The 22,601-nt window shown below is 41.8% G+C and overlaps 1 protein-coding gene across 1 annotated transcript in view; it reads right to left on the bottom strand.

The window, feature by feature from the left end:
* TSPAN4 (tetraspanin 4) overlaps nucleotides 1–10,002 on the bottom strand; it is a 355,775-nt gene extending 345,773 nt beyond the window's left edge. The window contains exon 1 of the mRNA XM_018082063.2: nucleotides 9,907–10,002. The gene's annotated coding sequence lies outside the window, so the exon portion shown is untranslated. The remainder of the gene's footprint in view (nucleotides 1–9,906) is intronic.
* Between the last annotated feature and the right edge of the window lie 12,599 nt (nucleotides 10,003–22,601).

Here is a 22,601-nt window from a genome sequence, read left to right as displayed (position 1 = left end):
GAAAAAGTTATAGCACACAACTGGCTCCCTTGGTACCAGGACATGTTTGGTGGCTGGGGACTACACTTTACTGAAAACACCTGATCAGTTAAATTTAAAACTGGAAATATTTCATAAAGGATTCATTTGAGCAAATGTTGAGATCAACATCTGACACTAAAGTCAGTGGAGAGAAATAGTCACCTGCGGGGCAGGATTCATCTGTTTCTAAAGCAGTTAGCCTAAACAGGGTCAGATGAACTATGTCCTAAAATATCTCTTTCCCTTTCCTGTCTGGAAGGAGAGTCCCTATAACTCTGTCAGATGCAGGCAGCTAGTCTGTAGGCATCTGAAGCTAATGGTGGACTCATTTCACCATGCATTAAAATGATTGCACAGATGAGACTCAAGTACACACATGGAGTTTGCAGAAATTAATCCACTTTCTTCTCACTATGACTCACTATATGGAAATCCTACTCTGGAGAACACAAATACAAGTCCCAGGCTTCTGTACAGTCTGTGGTACCAATTAAAATGGATCAAAATAATAGCCCTTACAGTTGCAAAGATAGCCTTTTAAATGCAAGGAAAATGCAAGTGGAAGCAACACTATTCCTGAGCCTACAGATTGATACAAAGGACTTAATAACGCTCAAAAGCATCATAGGGAAATCCACAAGACTGACAGTTTTATCAAAGAATTCTCCCTTAGATTAATATCAATAGAGCTGTTCCTCAATTCCTAGTCCTGGGTTTAAATGCAACCTGCAGGAGCAGAGGGGAAGATAAGTTCCAGATTTCTGCTAAAAGCAACTTGTTTTTGGTTTTGGGTTTTTTTTAAGCAGTGGACAAGGCAAATGAGTTCTTAAATAGAACTTAATGATGTAGACCACAAATGTCCAAATACAGGGCCTGGCAGAACAGCCCATAAAGCCCTAACTGACTACCCCTAATATAAGTGGAATCCTAAGCTGTTCCCTTACCTCTCTCCTGACAGGTGCTGCTTCGTCCCATAACACAGATGGCTAGGAGCATTGTTGCAAGAACAATCCACACAGCCCACAGCTCCCATCCCTGTTCACTTGCAAGGGGTTCTCCTGGAAAAGCGCAGGCAGGATTGGGTCACCTTCACCAGGATACCATCAGCCCACTGCTGGTCACTGTCTTTCTCCACATGCTACTCAGGAAGAGAAATAGCCTGTGCACAAAGATGTTTCCCAAGTTTCACACTTGGGAAACTTTAGCCAGCTACCACAGATAGAGCAACTGCACCATGTATGCATGAAGTACAGCTCTCACCAGCCTGTAGTATAAACTCGGTGTTCCCTCCACCTCGACAGGCACAGATAGGATGAAGTCTCTATTCAGGCAGGAGTGTTTACTAATGCAGTGGTCAATTATTCCACATAGGCTGAAACTTCTGATCAGGGACCATTTTCTTGTCCTGTAGTTGTACAGTGCTGACATAGCATGAGTTGCCAATTGGGGCTTGTGAACATGCTGCGGTACAAACAAATAAAATCAGACTTATTCAGACCAAATTCCAAAGCAGAGGCTGCTTGCTTGCCCCCATTCTAGATTTAATACTGAGGTCTGGGCTAACCTCTCAATTCAGAGTAAACCAGACAATGACCTTCTCTCCTTCAACAAGGAAATATAGCTATGGGGAAGCTGCTTCAGGACTCAAAACAGTGATTTATTGAAACTGAGATATTACATCTATCATCTCCGCCAGGACACATGAGAAATTGTCCAATCTTAACCTCCGTTTCAAATGCTAATTACTTTCCAGAACACTAACCTGAATTTTTCCTAGCTTCCACGAAGGATAAAAAAGAAAACTAACATGTGTAGAGATCTTCATCTTTCCCTTTTTAAATTTATATGGATTATGTAATTGCACTTTTAAAGGACTAGAGCAAGTGACTAAAAAAGAAATGCAGAATGAACTAACAATACTTGTGACAGAGCAGGGAAAGAATACTTTTAAGAGCAGAAGAGCAGTTTCTCCCCCCAAGAAAAACTTGAAAAGAAAAGGTAGAAGACACTACAATTGAATATGTGAAAAATTATTCAAGGACAATGGGATGTATGGCAAGTTATCTTAACAGCTGAGTTTATTATACACTCTAAATGATGTAAAGGATGCCAAGAGCACAAGGATGGCTGTCATCTTAGCAAAGATGTATGCACTTAAAGACACATACTTTCTTAACATATATATCTGATAAATTATATACATATAATGACAGTGTAGTCATCAGGAGGGACTCACAGGCATTTTACAAAGGCAAAAGCTTGTCATTGTGAAAGGATTTATTAATTATTATAAATAAAATTATGATTATCAAAGTTAAATGCCTGGAAATCTTTTGCCAAAATCGTTTAGCTCTGGACTAAAACTCCAAGAGGAAATGAAAGAACAACTCATTTTCTCAAGGTAGGGCTATCTCAAACCATGACAAGTTAAGATTCAGAAAGCATCTTATATCCACTGGTATTTGCTTTTTTTTAAAAAAAGTATGAGGCATTCACTCAACCGACTTTAGGACAAATGTATCGGTATTACCACACCTTTAATGAAGACTTTAGAGTAAGGCCCTGTCAAGTAGAAGAAAAACAGTACTTATGCTGAGAGTAACACAATGGTTCCCCAGCAGAAGCTCACAGGACCATGATAAATGTGTGTAGCCCCTCCAATAAGCAAAATTACTGCATTCTGAATGCAAGAACAGTGATGTATGACAAACAAGGAGCTTAGCCTGTCAGAAACTTTGTGTTTGGCAACAGTCGATTGTTCCAAAAATGTAAGAAGCCACTGAATTAGAGTATATTACAAGAGACAGCGTGGAACAAAAGACAGAGACCAGGAGAGCACAAGGAACAAAAAAAAACAAAAACAAAAACACAACAACAAACAAACAAAACAAAAACAAACTAACTAACCAAAAAAAAAAACAAAAAAACAAAAAAACAACAACAACAACAACAACAAAAAAAAAAAAAAAAAAAAAAAAAAAAAAAAAAAAAAAAAACAACACCAAAACCAAACCACAGTCCCCCTGACCAGCATCCTAACAAGAGTATTTCCAACAGTGAGGGTGTTAGGCCCTGCCAGATCATCCTTTCGGGTGTGTTTTGGGACACAAGCAGCCCTGTGCTACCATAGTGATGTAGTAAGCCCAATGGCTAAGCAGTGAGAGAGAGTGTCATCAGAAGGGTTTAGGAAATACAAGAGCTCAGCAGGGCCAGGCACAGTGTCAGTGCCCCCAGCTCAAAGGCAGACCCAGGGAGCGGCTGTGCAGTTCACTGACGGACAGGCAGTGCGCCTGCAGCACAGCCCGGTAACAAACCCTGATGCTGGGCACAGCAGGCTGTGCCTTGCTCACAACCACATCCCACTGGCGTTCGGTGCCAGCAGAAGGAAAACAGCACTACACCAAACAGTGAGAGAAATCCCTCAAATCTTCGTGATATCCAAAGCCTGAAGGGATGCACATTACAGAAAGATTTAGTTTGCTGGCATGAAATCAAATGTATAAACCCGAGATTATTCACAAAGATCAAGACAACCTTCAAAGAAACCAGAAATCCAGAGGGAAGCAAAGTATTTCCAAGTAGTTCCACTTTTCTCACACAAGCCAGGGAATCTCAGAGAGAGGGTCATAAATAATGGACTTTATTTTCATTCTTTGCATATACTCTTGCTGGTGCAATGCCCAGTGTTATCTGGAGATGGAAGCTGATAGTGAGCTATTTTTGGATGTTCAAACATAGCTTAGAAGGGACTTTTTCTTGGAATATGAGTGTTCGGTTTCTGAAATACAAACCATTGTAATTAACTGATTGATTTACATAGTCTACAAGTATAAGAGCACTTTAAGAAAAATCGTATTTCTGATAATAAAAGCCTCTGTAAACTAACAAAGAAAGGCATTTCAAGATGCAGCGACTGAAGGCAGCCTATTCAAATTAAGGTATCTAGTTAAACATCAAAGTAACTAATCATTGACAGAACTCTCCTAGAGCAGAAGGAGTCACCATTACTTAATGTCTTCAAAGTAAGACCAGAGGATTCTTCTTAAATACATATATGATTGTGCTTAAGTCACAATTAATGGTTAGATGCTGAAATGAGCATTAATGAAAGCAGCCACTTCTCAGACATGCTTATTGTGAGCAGTTCTGGTCACAGTAAAATTCAAAGACGATTTACTGAACTGAGAACAGGCTCACAAGAGTGCTGGTAAGAACAAGAGCCCTATCTCAGGAAAGTTTGACTTATTTAAGCTGGCAAAACACAGCACAACAGAGGACAGAATCACTGCCTGCAAATACACTTGAGGAGAGGAGCTGCAAAAAATTAGAACAGACATTTAAACCATAGGATTTGCTTGGTAGAGAAAGGAGATATACCTACCACAGAGGCTTCTCAGCTGGAGGTCACAGTATGAAGTAGTGGGATTTCATACTGGAAATCCGAGTATGAAGTAGCTGGGATCTGGAGTAGCCTCCCAGTGGGAGAAGTGGAAGAGGAGAAGAAAGCAGATAAAGAGAGAACCTGAGAGTCAACAGAAATGGCTCCAGCTCCATGTTGATGCCTCAGCAGCAGGGAATCTTCCCCAGGACTAAGGCTTGGAAAGTCAGGTTGTCCTTTCCAGCTCTGAGCTCATACACGGAGTTCAGTAACTCAGTAACCAGTTATTACTGGAAGAGAAATAATTATGCATTTCGTGGATTTTTCCCTGAGTATTCCTAAAACAGAAAAGTTTTTATTTTCTTTAGATGCAAATATTACCGTTGTTTTTCATCAGTTGTTCAACAGTCCCAGAGAACACACAGCAGGATCAACACATGGCAAGAAGAGATAATTTAGGATCTTATCTTGAGTAACCTGTGCAGTGAGATAGAACAGCATGAGCAGCTCTACACTCCACCACCAAAGGTGGACTTCACAGATGTTCCATTTTCAAGATTCTTCAGCTCTTATCAACAGGGGGGAGGGAAAACTAAAAGGTACTGAAGAACCAACATCAAAGCACAAGAGATTCAAAAAGCAGCAGTGCTCTGCAGTGGCCAGGCAGCACTGGCTCCTGGGTTATCAGTCCATCTCAAAGTATGAAGTAAGTATCCTTCTTTCTACAGACTAGATCCACAGGCCCTGGATTCAGCCACCCTTTCTGCAGCACACTTAACTCAGTAACCATGTGAAAGTTAAAGCCAAAGTCACATCAGCCTAGTAAGGAAGCTGTTTGAGTTGTTCTTGTTCTCTCTACTCCAGAACCAGCTTACCATAAAAACCATCAAAACACACATACTGGGATTCAGGAGAGCCAGGTTACCCTCCTGACAGTTCACCCTAAGCAAAAGTCATAAGCTTTCCATAACCACTTCATTGTCTCAGAGGCCCTCACTCTCCCCCTCTGTACACAAAGCTTCCCCTTTTTGGAAAGTGTAAAGATACTCAAAACTGTAGTGTGAAAACAAAATCGTGTGTTAGTGATCTTTAAACTGACTTAATGAAGCAGTTTCAATTCCACCCTTCCTTCCTTCCAACTCCACCCTCCTCTTCAAGAGGGAAATTTGTTTGGGTTAACATGGAGGGGGAAAAAGCAAGCTAAAAATAGCCTCCTTTTGCCTTAAAAAAGTTAAAGCTATGAATAAACAGCCTGAAACAGGAATGCAGCTAATCTGCCCACCAAATTCCTACAGTGTTTTCTTGTCCAGCTTTTCAAAACATTTTCATAAGGATCAAACACACAGACTTACATCTGCAGAGTCAGTGGTATCCCAGAACAGCCTGCTTCCATGCAGGTAAGGTAACTGGTTTTGGCATGACGAGGGATGGTTTATGAGAATGGTTGAACCAAGGAGCTAGTCTATGACTGCTAAGTACTAGAATATTTGAGCAATCTTCTTGTATCAGGGTAATTAATATAAAAAAAAATAAGAAAAACGCACCAAGAGAACACAAAAACATTTCTCGTTTCCCTTTATTGTGCAACAGACAAACTGCATTATCTCCTAAAAATCTACTTTGCCAGTAAAAAGCATTCGCACCGTTATCTCTGTCTTAGACCCGAGTCACATCTGTCCCTGACAGCAACAGCTGTCAACACTGAAAGAGCAGGGTGATCAGCCATCCTTTTCACCCTGGGCTGGGAGCCAAAGCAAGGTCGGCTTATGTATTTGCAGTGCAAAGCCAAACAACTCTTTATTCTGTTCCCTATGCTATGCCATTAGCAAGCAAGAAGATCAACCCCAGGGACTATCCTTGCAATCTGAATATTTGAACTCAAACTTGATTTTACCCTATTCCCTTTCCACTGTATCACCAGTGAGCTTCAGGTAATGCCCTAAGAGTCACGTGTACTATCCCATCAATGCATACAGAAGCCTCTTGGCAGAGTCACCTTTCATTCCCAGCTTCCCATAGCACAAGGCATCCGAGCATGCTACTGTGGAGTGCTATAGACACTGCTATGATACCTGATATGACTTACATTTTTAAAAAGAAAACCATCTCCCTCCTCTTACAGCAGATGAGTCCTCTGAAAGGAGAAAGGAAATGTCTCACTTTCATCTCAGAGTTCAGAGGGAATGTTTTATAGCTGTCAATCCTATCAAGGTCTTATTCATTGACACACCAGGGATAGCAACTGTTTTGAGGTAGGCTGTGCAGCCACAAAATAGCCAGGTTCTGAAAAGAGCTTTGGCTGCTGACATTTGGAAAGCAAGGTAAAAGACTTTTCTGTGACCCTGAAGTAAATGTTGAAAGCCAACATGCAACCGACAGGCAGGCCAGATGAGTTAAGCAGATGTGACTACACAAGGCAAAACCACATGAGGAACAAAGCAGCATCTGCTACTGAAATCCCAGGTGAGGAATGTGAACCCAAATTGTCTGTAGCCTCTGGTGTCCCAGGTCCAAGAAAGCACTGTCACTCAGAGAGGCGACACACACTCGGTGATCAGAGTGGGACAGCAGATTTTGGGATCTCACACTCACACCTCGGTATCACTGCCATGGTATACAACCCTGCATTCCCCAGCCACACACAGTACTCATTATCTCATTTTTGACTGCTAAAAAGACTTCAGGAATACCATTCAGGCTGCACAGAAACATTAGAGAAAGACGTTCTGTTTACTCTCGGTTCCTATCCAAGGTCGAAGTGTCCTTTACAGACAGAAAACTGGCACAGAACTCTGTATCATACTACTGATATACTGATACTACTCTGAATTCTCAGAGGGAATCTGCAAGTGGATCAGGTAGCTGAAACTGGACTTGCAGTGCTCTAAACCAGCTACCAGACCATTCTTCCAACAGGCGTATCCACCAGCACACATTTGTGCCTCTTACTCAGAAAGTCTGGTGGCTCAACCAAAGAACAAGCAAGTCAGAGCAAAAAATGCAGGGTGTTGTGGGTCAAGAAAGTAACTGCATCAGCAGAGCTCCAGCATCCACTCTGCATCCAGCAATGCACCAGGGATGACCTGCTCTGCACAGAGCCTTGCTCAAGCGGGTACAACTGCAGACTCCTGCCTTCTCATAGGTGCAGTAGCCAAATGTTGTAGCACACAAAAGGTGTTTGACATCACTAATCTCCAACCTCATCTTTTGTTGCCAGCTAGTTTTATCAGAACCAAGTGGAGGTGGTTTACCCAGGTTCAACAGGGCAGCTTTCCCAGGGCACTGTAAAGAACCAGAAGGGAACAGACATCGACTCAGGAGAAATAGAAAGAAGATTTAAGTGCATATAAACAATCCCCCTTCTGTTCTGAAAGGAAAAAAAAAAAAAATAAAATCAAAAAACCAGCCTAGGATGTTTCTTTGCAGAAACACAAAGTCTAGAGCTCCTTTACACTCAGCTCAGTGTATCTCAGATTGTGCATACAGTCACTCCTCCCAGTGACAAGCCTGTACTCCTAAGAAAACACCCACATTCACTACAAATGATTTGTCAGGAATACTAATTGATATAAACCAGAATGTCTTTGCCTCGGTAGAATCAATAGATTCTGCCAAGTATCTATCCACACACCAACAAGCTGCTCCTTTGAGCAGTGTTGTCCATCAGTTGATACAGGAACATCTCACTTAAATCCCTTCTCCTTCCTGCATCGTATGCAGCCAAAATTCATCATCCACAGTAAGATTTACCCATCCATCCATCAGGGAAAATGTCTGCAGACAGGTTCAAGTACATAAGTGTTTAACAGGGGAAAGGCTAGGGGGGAAGACAGGACAGGGTACCATAGACAAGCTCTATGACGAGATCATGCTTCCTTCAGCAGAGGCAAAGCTTGCTCGCAGGTTTACTAGAGAATCTCAGAGGAGAGTACAGAGACTGATCTCTTCACAGCTCTCTAGCTTTTTCTGTGATGAAACCAGTTACTTCTGCACAATCAGAAGGAAGGAAAGGTCAAGCTAACCACCTCATATGATGCTGACATATCCATTGCATCAGCACCAAGTGCTTTGTACTTGGTTACAGAGAAAGGAGAATTCAAAGAGTTAAGAAATCTCAATTACAATTATCAGGAAGAACAGTGGTACAACCGTGGCCCTGATCAATATTCCTAATACAGAAACTACGCATCTCAGGGCATGTCTGCAGCACTGGAAGCAGTCTTCCAGCTGAGCAGTTGTTTTTTCCTTCAATTCAGCCTCACTTTTAACCACTCTTGATTAAAACAATTACTTTCACTCAATATTCAATTTCTGACAGGTAATATTTTCTACATATGTTGCATGCTGGCTCCATCCTTCCAGGCAAAACACAACAGCTCCCTAAAAACAACCTTTTTTATTTTACAAGTCATGTATAATTTATGCATCCACAATACCGACATTGGCTAGAGATACACATCGTGCCAAAATCATCTCTACAAGCTTTTAACAGATTTGGGAGGGCATTTTCCTTAACCACTTATGGGTATTTTTGTTCATTTAGTCCTCATGTTTTGGACAAAGTGAACACTTGCACATGCATAGATGTGCTCCTGCCCTTCCAGTCTTGCAGACAGATTCTGCACAGGACATACACAGCTGACATATTCAGCTCTCCCAATGAGGTAAATAATTGTCTGAAAACCAGAGATGGCTTTGCAAGCAATTGTTACACCATTGTTTTAAAGGGTACAAAATATTAAAATACTAAAATCACCTGAGTGTGTTTTACTGAGTTATTGGCAGAGGAGTCGTAGGCAAGTTACAGGGACGTTCACAGACAGCTGCCAGGAGTAGGGAAGCATTTTCTTCACTGCACTTCCTTTAGGCAGAAACTAAATGAGGGAATGAGGATTTTCAAGAGTTTTCATCTGGTATCCAAACAGCACTGAATTAGGTACCCTTCTTACACTGCTGAGAAAATTCCACTATCTCATTTTAAGAGTATATCTAGGAATAGACTCAGGAACATTCCAGCACTGAGTCACCTTCTCTTTTCACCTACCACTGCTGTGACTAGATGCCACACAGGTATGATGTGTTTGCTTCTGGCACTCTGAACAAGTAAGGAAGTTTAATCTTCTTTGCCCAAGCAATACTTTTCTTTCCTTTTTTTATTTAAGTAAGTTTTTCTTTTTGAAGCCATTCTCAGGAACAAAATATTTAGTTCAACTCTCAACTTGGCTATTGGATGAATAACCAGAACACCCACTCAAAGCACACAGTCTTTGATCATTGCCCCTACAAGGTATGCAGGTGGCCAGAAGAGTTTGCAGTGATGAGCTTCCAGTATGACCTTTTGGGGAGTGGGAAGTGTGTGTATCCACGTGGCCAGGGATTCATAAATCAAAGCTTTTTGCAGTAGTAAGTGAACTGACAAAATATAAATATAGACAAATATAATAATCACAGATTCCAGAGAACAAATCCTCACTGGAGAAAACAGAGTGTGTGTAGGAGAAACTCACTGTAATTGGTGGTTTTGCAGATGACACAGGAGATGCAGTTGGAAGGAGCTCTTGATCTCTCACAGCAATAACAGCTGGCCCTTCAATGACACCACTGCAAGACACAAAACAACAGATTCATGAGTAAAACAGGCAGGTGGTGATCAGGAGTCACTTCATAAACAAACTGTTCAATACAGGATTAATGCTCCCTGCTTCACCATCCCCTTCCCCTCCCCTCTGTACTTTCCTACACACTCCTCAACCTCGATGGAGTTTGTTATTAAAATGAAACTCGGGTCACCAAATAAATATTGATTTATTGGAGAAAATCTCTTCTTGCGCATTTCCAATACAGAATTAAAAAAAAAAAAATAAAAAGAGGTGACTTTTTGACATTGAATCCCCTTGAACATGCAATGGCAACAGACTAAGGTGTGCTGGGCATGCAGAGAAAAGTCCAAGTAAAGCGTGTCTACAGAACAGCACCTCGTACTTTATGGTCCACTAGCAGCCCAAGAAACAAGCTTTGTGGGTCCCAGGGAATAATGCACAGAAACCACTATTCAGAAGAGAGCACAGGCTTACGTTTCCTATACAGGGAAAAGGTCATGGCAAGGAAGAGTAAAATTAGTAACAATTTCTAAACATTCAAGTTTCTGAGACTGACAAATGCCAATGAAGCAAGCTCAGCTGGTGGCAGCAGTTAATGCAGCAAATATCCACAAATCCAGCACCTTCTAATGGTAAAATGTCACCAAGTGATGCTACACAGGGAGAAGTAAATTTATAGCTATATTCTAATGCAGAGCAACATCCAAATGCATGATCAGCCAATGTGTAACTTTTTAGCTCTACCTACAGAAGCGGCAGTAATGTCTGAGGTGCTGATAAACCTTTCTGAAAAGAACAACCCCTTCCTTTTCCATTGCAGTGGATTATTATAGTGGATAATGAATTACACCACCATTTTGTGGCACAAGATTTTTGTTAATGTATACATTTTCTTAGCATTAAATTTGGAACTACAGATAGATTTTATAGTTAAGCACAATGGAATTAGCCCCACTGTAAATTACTGAGGGTTAAAAAGCTGACCCCTACAAAAGAACTATTACATCCTTACTGACCACACACAAACAAGACAGCACTTTATCTACCCACTTGAAACACATTTGGTCTGTAGATGAACTGCGCCTGGCTTGCCATAGGGTAACTCCTAGGATTTTTTGTTTTAATTTTGCTATTTCAGGTGCTTAATGACGTTAATTTCCAGATGGTCTAGAAATCTAACACACCAGCAAGCAGACTATATCCCTGTTACGTGCAGCAGTGCTGTTGTCTGATGTTTTACTGTCACATAAATCAAGTTGGCCCCAAAGAGGCATCAGGAATGCATTCCCTAAGCACTGTTTTATTTTGATTTTTCTAAAACAAAGAACTAAGGAAGTAGGTATCAAGTGTTTCTTTAGACGAATGAGTTGCCTCATGATTTTTAGATTTGTTTTTTATCCTAAACTTGATAAATACCATAAGCAACATCACCTTTTAAGGCAAAAGGCAGCTGAAAGCAAAATCCTTCTTTTAAGCCAGAGTGACTCATAACAGCAAAGATTCTTCCTAGAAAAACAAACTCAATCATGAACTAAGAACAAGCTAGAAGGCTTAGTGATAACAATTCAAACAAATCCTTTTTTTTCCCCCCATGACTTTTGTGGACTGGATTGGCTGGTTCAAGCAGGTGCTCTTGGTTACTGCAAAAAGGAAAACGAGCTAGACAGATCACTAGCCTGACCCAGTCTTATCATTCATTTGCATCCCTAGAAAGTACAGTAAACACAACACAGATGCACAGGAACACATTTCAGGCCTTATCTTTTCTACAGGAATGCAGGAGGAAGTAGGTATCTGAAGCTGTATCTACACTGCAGTCACACATGCTTTCAACACAATCAGCTCAAGAGATAAGGTAGAGAAGATGCAGAAGCATTCACACATCTGCCTCCAGCAAACCCCTGTAGTTGTGCATAACCCAGTATTGCCATGTCTTCATCAGGCCTGTTAACAAGGCTAATGAAACCCAGGACACGTAGGGCTGTTCACACTGCAATCCTGCCTCCTGAAACAGGGGTTGTTGCTGCCATAACAAGTAGCAGTACTACAGTAATGAGAGGATGTGATCTCAGTAGGCTGCATCTAAATCTACTCCTCAAATCTAGAAGACATCTCAAATCCTCCTCTTTGAGTAGTACCATAGTCATAGCGCAGTCTTCCCTTAACCTGTCCAACATGTGAGCCCAGGCAACTACATTTTCAGCAAAGAAGGTGCTGACACCACCAGCAGAGAGACCAGGGCTCCACTTCCCTCTCCACAATGACCTGTATAACCCCAGGCAAAACATTTTGTCTGCTTGACCCCCACTTCCATTCTCAGGTTGATTTTTTTTGGTCTCCTCTTTTGACCAGGGACCATCTCTTACAAGATGTTTATGTCTATTTATTATTGTTGCTGAGCACAAGGAGGCCTTTAAGCATTAAGTTTAATAACAAGAGGAACCTCAGCTGCAGTGTAACTCCAGTTAGAGCTACAAGGCCTCCCTCAAACCCAGATGCACCAGACATCCTGCTCCAGAGACCAGAGGCATGTGTTTAATCTTTCTGTCCTGGCTTGTGTTAAATGCTTCCCAGCTCTCTGGCATGTCCCACACCACCTGGAGTTCATCTAAAAAACTCTCTGACAACTTCCAACCATCTAGGAGATTCTTTTTTTTCAGACTAACTTCACAGGTTCTTAAGGGGGGAAACTACAGCTAAGCAAGAGCAGGTGAATTGAGTCCTAACGCCTAAATTCAAACTATCTGATGAAAGATCTGTCACAGACAGCTCAGCTTTACAGGAACCTGGAGTTACACAAGAGTCCTGCTCTTTGATTTCTTGCTTTGAAATACCTCTCCTTGCTCTCCCTACTCCTGCATTCCTTCTTGGGCACTCCTGTCAAAGACAGATCAAGGTGACTTTCTGGTGTAACCCAGGAGAGGTGTTAATTGGGGCTTATATTTATCTGCACATTGGTCAAGAAACCTGGTTTCCAGATGCAGGACACCTCTCAGTGCTCTAGTACTTTTCCAGAGCTTGCTGCTACATCATAGCATCACAGAAGGGTTGTGTTGGAAGGGATGCTAAAGATCATCTCGTCCAAACTGCCTGCCATGGGCAGAGACACCTTCCACTAGACCAGGTTCCTCAGGGCCCCATCCAACCTGGCCCTGAACACTTGCAGAGATGGGGCATCCACAGTTTCTCTGGACAATCTGTTCCAGTGTCTCACCATCCTCACAGTAAAGAATTTCTTCCAAATACCTAATGGAAATCTATCCTCTTTCAGTTTAAAACCATTACACCTCATTCTACCACTACACTCTCTGATAGAGATTTCATCCTTATCTTTCCTGTAGGTTCTCTTTAAAGTACTGGAAGGCCACTATAAATTCTCCCTGGAGCCTTCTCTTCTCCAGGCTGAAAAACCCCAACACTGTCAGTCTGTCCTCATAGGACAGGTGCTCCAGGCCTCTGGTCACCTGTGTGGTCCCCCTCTGGACCCATTCTAAGAGGTCCATGTCTTTCTATGTTGTGGGCCCCAGAGCTGGACACAGTACTCCAGGTGGGGTCTCATGAGAGTGGAGCACAGGGGTACAACCACCTCCCTTGACTTGTGGGCCACGCTACTTTTGATGCAGCCCAGGATACAGCTGATTTTCTGGGCTGTGAGCACACATTCATTTTTTTCATCCACCAGTACCCCCCAAGTTCTTCTCCTTAGGGCTGCTCTCAGTCCACTGCTGCCTAGCTCATATTTGTGTTTGGAAATTGCCCCAAGCCATGTGCAGGACTCCAGCCTGGGAGTATCCCTCAGGATGACATCCCTTCCCTCCAGCATTGTCAACCACACCACACCACACAGCTTGATGTCATCAGCAAACTTTCACTCAATCCCACTGTCCATGTCACCAACAAAGATGTTAACTAACAGTGGTCCCAATACAGGCCCCTGAGGGACTACACTCATCACTTGTCTCCATCCAGACACTGAACAACTGACCACTACTTTCTGGAGGCGACCATCCAGCCAATTCCTTATCCACCGAGTGGTCCACCCATCAAATCCATGTCTCTCCAGTTTACAGACAAGGATCTCTCCAGAGACAAGGATATAATGTGGGACAGTATCAAATGCTTTGTACAAGTTCAGGTAGATGACGTCAGTTGCTCTTCGCTCATCCACCAACTCTGTAACACAGTGATAGAAGGCCATCGGATTTGTCAGGCACAGTTTGCCCTTAGTGAAGCCATGTTGGCTGTCACCCATCACCTCCTTATTCTCCATATGCCTCAGCACAGTTTCCAGGAAGATCTGCTCCATGATTTTGCCAAGCACAGAGGTGAGACTTACTGGACTGCTGAAAGGCAAAGGAGACACTTGGTACAATGATATGCTAAAATTGCCTGAGTTTTTATTCTTCTGAGCTCAGTCAATTTTTTTTTTCTTTCCTTAAATCAGAAAACAGCTTCACCTTTTGAGGCAAGACCCATACTGCATACAAAGCTGCAGCCATTGGGGCAGCAATCCCAAGAAACTGAATCATTATCAACAAAGACATCATCAATAGCATTTGATGGTGACCCTAAAAAGGTGGAAAGGTTTTGCTATGTGGGTCTTCCCATGAGGCATTACAACATGGCCTCTTTTTGACAGTGTTCACATAGATACCCAGGACTAGATATCACCAGGGACAACAGGAAGCAGGGAACTGTCCCAATTTCTGTCACAACAGCACGCAGGGCAAATATCTGTAGTACAACTCAACTTCCCTGTCTTGAAGAGAACACACAAATTCCTAGTGCCACATAGATTAGGCATAGCAACCTTCATCAGTGGCAAGGGGTATTTTTCAGTCTTTGCTCTGACTTCAACTACTGCAACTACTTCAGGAAATTTAATGACTGCCTGTACTCTGCTTATATTAGCACACAGTGCCTACAACAAAAAAAAAAAAGCTATTCTCTGAAGTCCTACTAAACACAAGAGGCAGTTGAAAATATATTTTAAAGCAGACATGAGTACTGCTTGCTCGTTTTTAAGAGAAAAAATACCGAAAAGAAATGTCAGCAAGTTTCTTCTCTTTACCACTACCCACCAGTCTCCTACCTATCCCTTCTTTTTTATGTTTTTTTTTAAATTAATGTATTTTTTGCCCACATGCTCTCCCCTCAAACAAAACTCTACTTGACAACTTGCAATTATTGGAAATCTCTTCCTTCAATTTCTATTGCTTGATGCAAGACATCTTCGCACCCTCAGAAAAGACTACAACTCTCCTGCCGTGACCATACCCACCACCATGTATTTAAAATCCAGCAAAACTGCCAGGTAAGCTATCTCCAGCTGACACCTTAACTATATGTTATATATATATAAGGCATAGGGGAATATATAAATAGTTATTCCCTTCCAACTCCTATTTTAGGATTTTATGAACTCTACACTATTCTCATCTTCCTTACATCAGCATTAACCCCAACAACCATATTCCTGCAACATTAATTCACTCTTGTCTCTGGAAACCACTGGATTGATTTTGCTACTGGAGTTACTCTTTACTATGTCCAGACTATGCAACTGCAGCATGCCTACATGGATCAGCTCTCAAACTGATGAGCACATGTAACTTCTACTAGAGTTAGTGCAAACAGCAGATTGTCGCTCAGGCACTCTGCCCTAAACATCTACTTGCACTCTGCATCCCTCCTGTGAGCTTGACAAGGCTTTGTTAAATATTTGCATCCTGTGTTTCTGCTTGCAAAGGCATCTGTGCTCAGCACTTAGCACTGACAGGCTGGAAGATCTGTGATCCTCCTCTGGCTGTTCCCAAGCCTCAGTCTAACTGGTGAAAAAGTCCCCTCTTCTCATGCAGAGAAGCCTCTCATTTTTATCACTTTTATTCCCAACTGCAGAGAAAAAAGATGAGGCTTTAAGGTCTTACATGCCCTGGGCACTCTAGATGGAATAACCAACATGAACAACCCATCTTTTGGGTAGGATGAGAGGTCCCAGTGCATTCTAAGGCAGTTACTCCTCAAAGCAAATAAACCTACAAAGGAGGCTGAAACACAGCTGACTCCTGAAGGCCTCTCTGCATTAACCACTGCTTTCCATCATTTTCATCTAATTCTCAATGTCTGCCTTTGTATCTAGTATTACTGGATCCCAAGATCTCTGTGGGACATGCTACATCTCAGAGAGCACAGGAACAGCTCCCATGGTAGCTCCTTCTGCCAGAAGGGAGAGGCTGCCTGAGGATGACCGTTCATTCGTAATTCAGATACTATTATGATCTGCACTAACAATGTAACAGTTCCAATATTCATAATTAAAGTGATTAGAAGTTCAAAACATGAAACAATTATTAAGGTCAGCAGCTTTAAACTTGGGTTTCCATTTTTAGCTGTTAAGACTAAAAAAAAAGGGCTGATTCTCCTTGATTAGTAATTATGAAAATATATAGATGTTTAGATTAAAATACCCCATACACTGAAGTTCAGCATGCAAATTTGTTAAGGAAGATACATTACCATTCATTTATCTATGAAGATATGCAATAAGTGATATATTTATTCAAATTTCATTTTTTCTTGTTTGATAAGAATGAATGATGGATTTGCCTTTTACTAAAGTTGGGGTGGGTTTTTTGTTTCTTTCTTTCTTCTTTTGTTTTATTGTCATTCTTTGTTTGTTTGTTTAACTTTGAGTGTCCTTGAAGGAAAACTGATGTTAGGGAAACTTCCCTGTCTGACCATCCAGGAGCCACTCTGTCAGTCACATTCCCACCACCCCAGACTTTCACTGCTGGGACTGAAGCCCCTTCACATCAGGTGGCTCCAGTGACCCGATGGGTGCCCCATTTGACTCCCTGCACACCCCACACTCACAGTCAGACAAGGTTTCCTTACCAGCTCGACCCTGGGTTTCCCACAGCAGAGTCCCAGATGCCTGGTTCCTTTAAGTCATTTAATCGTGGTTCAGTAACACAGAAACAGTTCAAACTGGTGCCCCTGGGGAGGGACCCCCCTCAAAGGAATCCGTGGGATTTTGTACCCTCACAGTCCCTGTGCCCATTCCAATTTGGTCTGGGGTATTCTCATTGTTTACTTGGGTTCTACAGAGTCTCTGGGTGACTGACCACTCCTACACCCTGCACCCCCTGCCAGTGCCACAGGATCCTGTGCCCTTTGTCAGTGCCAGATCACGGCCCCCTTGCCTGGGGGTCCCACCATTTCCCTCCACCCAGAGCACAACCTGTAGCTCACCCTGCAACTGCACATCCAGCTGGGTGTATACCTCAACAATTGAAACCCAATAAAATCTGCAGAAGCAGCATTTAATTACTACCTGAACTGCCTCAAACTTGATGACTCACGAAGAGAATAAAGTACGTTTAACAAACTTTGCATTTTAAATTGTTTTTAAAATAGCATTATCTATAATGAAAGAAAGTAAGGAAAGGTGACTGGTTCTACCAGAATAAAGAGAGTATCTCACCCTCCCTGCTTCAGTCTTTCTTGAATCCCTCCCTGGCCTAAGTTATATGGCATTCTCAATTCCCAATCAGTCTCACAACTTCACAAGTTGTGGAACTGCTATTGGTGTAGAACTTAAATGACAAATATTCTCCCTAAACCTACAGAATAGGCTACTGCTCTCACAGATTATCATGGCACTGCAATGAACTCTTTTTCCAGACAATTAGGCCATTGATTTCCTGTGATTTGAGCACCTTCATTTTCCTTTAAAGCCCTAGCTAAACCTGCACTAGTAAATACTTCTTCATTTAAGTGCTATTAAATGGTTAGGGAAAGTTTAAATCTTGACCTGATTTGTAATTATTTCAAATTCACCACTGAAGAGGTTTCTTTTCAGAAAATACATTTAATTGTGTATCTATGATCATACACACACACAAATACAGACATAGCACTGTTTAAATGCATTGATTCCAGTACTCATCCAGTGATTCTTAAAACTGTTCCAGGGCTTTCAGAAACAGAGGGTGTTTTTAAAATATAATGGGTACTCAGCTCCTGAAATATTCCTAGTGAACATAGCCAACTATCTCCCACTGTAAGCCTTTAAACAGAGGTATTTTCTAAAGGAGTAATTCCAATTCTCAAAGAGCTGACACATCTCTTAGAGTATCCCAATATTGCACACATCTGTCCCTCTGTCAGCCATATAAGCATAAGAAGGACTGCCCTTCCCATGCTGTGATTGGTATGGACCTGAGACACTATGAGCACGGCAAAACCAGCAACAGCAGGATCCTCCCCACTCTCCAAGCTCTTTCTGAGCAAGGGTAATACAACACTGCCTGAGCTCACTGATAGTTTACTAGCTAGGTCTAGGGTCCCACCACACTCTTTCAGAGATGTTTGTGGCATGACGTTGAGTCACAGCAGCACTTCAAGCCATCCTGAGATCATTCCCAACACTTGACATCATGCAGGAAAACAGAAGTGACCTTCCCAAGGAGTCTGCTGCAGAGCTGGGAGATAAATAAAGTGCACCATGTTCCCAGTGAGCACCCAGCTCCACAGGGAGTAATGGCCAGGTAAATGTTATCCCACAGGCATGCCCTGAGCAAACACGCAGAGGTACCTGTGGAGGAGCAAGGTAAGACAGGAAAATCAGCCACTGTAGGCAAAGGAAATTTTGATGGTAACAACAACAATTTACATGTCACTTAATTTCCTACCTCAATCAGTAAAGTGAATTTTTCCAATGTAGTAATATCTGCAAAGTACTCACTTGTCTTTTTTTTATTATTATTTAAAGCTTCTCAGTTTTTTCTTTTAAGCTAGTGACTTAAAACAACTGTTACCTCAATTTTGTTGCTGTGGATACACCAAGACATATATTTTGCTCCCAGAAAATCTCCATGGCACTAAACTACATCATACGATTTTTACCACGGTATTTCCAGGGACACACCTATCCTATCTTTGCCCTTTGTAGTAACTTCATGGAGGTTAAACCAACACATTCCCAATTTTAAGGCAAGTTTAGGTCCTTTGCTCTCCTAAACCAACCATCCAAAATACACAAACCAAGTAAGTTTTCCATTTCGGATTGCAGCAATTCCCTCTGCTCTGATCTTCCATCTGGCCACAGAGTAAGTGGATCTGGCCCCAGGCCCCCGTGCTGGCAGGGCAGCGCAGCATTGCTGCGAGCACATCAGCCTGCCATTACAAACAACCCTGGCTGGGCCAGAATCGCTGCAGCTATGGCAGGCACTTCGTGGTAAGTGAACAACTACTGTGCAGTAATTTCAGAGCACTGGTGTTTGGCAACAGTGAGAGCACTGAATGTGACTTAGTCAGGGGGTGAAGTAAAGCACAGCGCAGAGCCATCCGGGCCAGGACAGCAGCATTCACATTGTTTAAAGAGTTCTTCACTGTGACAAGTGCTGCTCTAAGCAACTTTCTGACAGTCTTAACTGCTGGATTCCCCCACAGACTTGCAGGCCCATGTTCCCACCTGTCTGGGGTGAGGATTCACATTCAGTTTGCTTCCACCCAAACCCTGTTAGACACACAATCACCCTCCTCTCCTGCCACAGAGCATCCCCAGGGATTCACAGCCCACTGCCCTACCCTTCTCAAGGGGTGCAAAATTTTGGATGACTTGGGTAACACTCTCAAACACACAGACCCAGTGAAAAGATGAAAGGCTTATTATAGGATAACTGCACAAAGTGCATTGAAAACTTATTTGTGATCTATATAGAAATCAAAATATCACTTTTCAGGCAGAATCAACTGCAGTTTATAACCCACTTATTCGCACAGTTTACAAAGCATCTAAACCAGTATCTAGGTACTAGTTACCTATACCAAAAGTACTAAACAACTATACAGATTGCTGGTACCTCAAACATCTCCCCTCTGGAGAAGGATTTAAGAAATTCATTTAATGGGATCATTAGCACTATTAGGCCTCGGGAAAATGAAACACATCTCATGAAGAATGTGTTTGCTTTAAGTTTCACTGCAGAAATGTAGGTTGGCTTAAACTACTGCAAATATTTTGGAACATTTTACACTCAGTCAGGAAACACTAGATGGTTTCAGAATCAACATCTTTAAATTATTTAAAGGTTTTTCGAAAGTTTTGTGCAGAATCAGTTACAGTAATGCCACATTGCACCACAGAGGTTAAAGCAACTTGACAGCAGATGCAGTTCTCTACCTCCTTTCCTGATCCCTATTATACAGGCAAAGCAGTTACCTACAGGGCTCGAGTCTTCACTTCTCTGCTCTTGAGTCCTCACATACAATAGAGACAACATTCAACTAATTGGTCCATCTTGCAAACAAAACCTGCCCTTTGAATCCATCTCTCACAATACCTATGTTTAATTCAGAAAATTTCTGGTTTTGTTTGAGGCAGACTGGGCAGTACAGCATACAAATAACTACTTGCCTATACTTAACAAAAACAAGGGAAAACAGGAAAAGACACATATGTCATATATCCATAAAAATATGAAAAAAAGTGGTAAGCTCCATACAAGTCTATCATAAGACAAAGTTTCTGAAATTTATAGAAGACAAAATCATCTTGGAGCTTCTGAAATTTATAGAAGACAAAAAGCATCCACACCAAAAAAACCCCAAACTTAAAGCATTTCACTTCAACTGTCCTTCTGTCTTGCAGTTTGCTACAATCACACAAGAGCTGGTCAAGTGGATTAAATGCTACAGGTGGAGATTAAACTTGCAGGGATAACAATTGTTCACTGGCCAATAGTACTCTAACACCATTATGGTTAACCAGCATATTTCTTGTTAGAATCACACCAGGCCCACAGGTCAATAACAATGGGGATGTCTATCTTTACCTCTGCCAGCAGTTTCTGCCATCTGCCTTTGCTTTTCCATCTCATCTTCAGCCTGGCAGAGTCTAAAACTACTATCTAGTTCATACTTCATACACATACTGTTATTCACTTTGTACAGCTAGTGCTGTACTCTACTGTAATCTCAATACTTGACTGATGCTCATCCATTACTACATTAGAATGCATTACTCTAATGAAAAATGCCTCTTAACACAGAACCCAAAGCAAGCAGGCCCCTTACAGAAATGCCTGCTTATACAGCATTGTAAGCAACTGGGGTTGTCTGAAGACCATGACTTAGCTGGTCCCCGTCCTGAGCAGATGACCAACAAAAGCACGTATTTAATTTTCAACTATAAGAAATGCTGCTGTTGCTACCTACAGTGAGATTACACTAAAGAAATATGCTGTAGCTGTATCAAAACTTTGTATCACTTAAGATATAAGTAAACTCCTGCTATGAAGATAACATCCTCTCACTTCTGATCTGCTTTAACATTAGGCAGTTCATGGGAGGATAAGGCAGAAGGATGATACCTCACAGCTGGATGGGAACAAAAGCCGAAAGTCAGCCATAGGAAGTCAAGCAAAATTCTGGAGCTGGCTGGAAGCAATTCCTCATTATGGACAGATTGTGAAATGTAAGCTCATACGAGTTGCTCATGTTCTACAGAGCAGGAGAGACGCTTAAGAAACAACACCCAAACTTAGAAATACAAGTTTTTTCTTGTAACTGGTCCATGCTTCCCACAATATCCCAATACCATAATATTCCCAACACTAAGCCAGGCACACAGTTTCATCTCTAATGAAGAGAAAACCATCCCCTTTCTATACCTTAATCGCTCAGGGTAGGTGATCAATTCGTATGAAAGTCCCCCCAGTTCCACTGAAGCAAGGTCAGTTGCTACTGATTAATGATCTGGCTCAACATATCCAAGGAACTGACACACTTATTAGTTACCTAAACAGCAGGATATTACAGTAAATTATGACAGCTGCTGTGTATAGTTTTTCAAAACTATTTTCTATGCCTTTAAATACAGCCAGCATTGGAGATGTCCTTTACTAGAAAAAAAAAGTCTATAGATCAGTACTCTGTACAGAGTCCAGCAGTCTGTAAGTGTTACTTGCCAACATTTACAAAGCAGTGATGCACGTAGTGTAAAGGCTTTGCTAACACCAATCCACATGTACTGCTTTCAGTAAAAGTAGACAAAAACACCCTCCTCTCATCATCCTCAAAGTAAAGCTTGACATCCTCCCTGCCCTGCCTCTTCTATGAACCATCCAATTCTTTCTACCATTATAATGTTGCATTTCTCTCATTTTAAAAAAGCACATGAACAAAGGCAGAGCTTGAATTCCTACACCTTCTAAAATCTCTCCAAATCTAAATATTTAAAAACATTCTGTAATGCTCCTTTATACAAATACCTCCTTACAGCCCTCAAAAATGTCGCTCCAACTCTCTGCTTCTTCTAATCTCTCCCATATCCATCCTACTGTACTTACCGAAGAGTTGGCTCAAGGGAGCAGACAGGACAAGATAGCTTGGGCCCCTTCACCTCCTGTGCATTTGCACAATGTGAATTGTTCCTGCCTCACAGACATCACAATTTAAACAGATGAGGCTGGGAGAAAAGAAAAGCAATTTACCTCATTTATAGGTTTTCAGGAGACTAAGAACTTTGTTCACAATCACACAAAGAAATTTATGGCAGAAATAAGAACTGAACTCATACATCTCAATTCATTAGTATG

The sequence above is a fragment of the Manacus vitellinus genome, unplaced genomic scaffold, assembly GCF_001715985.3.
Source record: "Manacus vitellinus isolate BGI_N305 unplaced genomic scaffold, ASM171598v3 scaffold_59_pilon, whole genome shotgun sequence".
Classification (NCBI taxonomy): Eukaryota; Metazoa; Chordata; class Aves; order Passeriformes; family Pipridae; genus Manacus; species Manacus vitellinus.
Note: the sequence above shows the minus strand (reverse complement) of the source record. Positions and strands in the feature narration are given on the sequence as shown.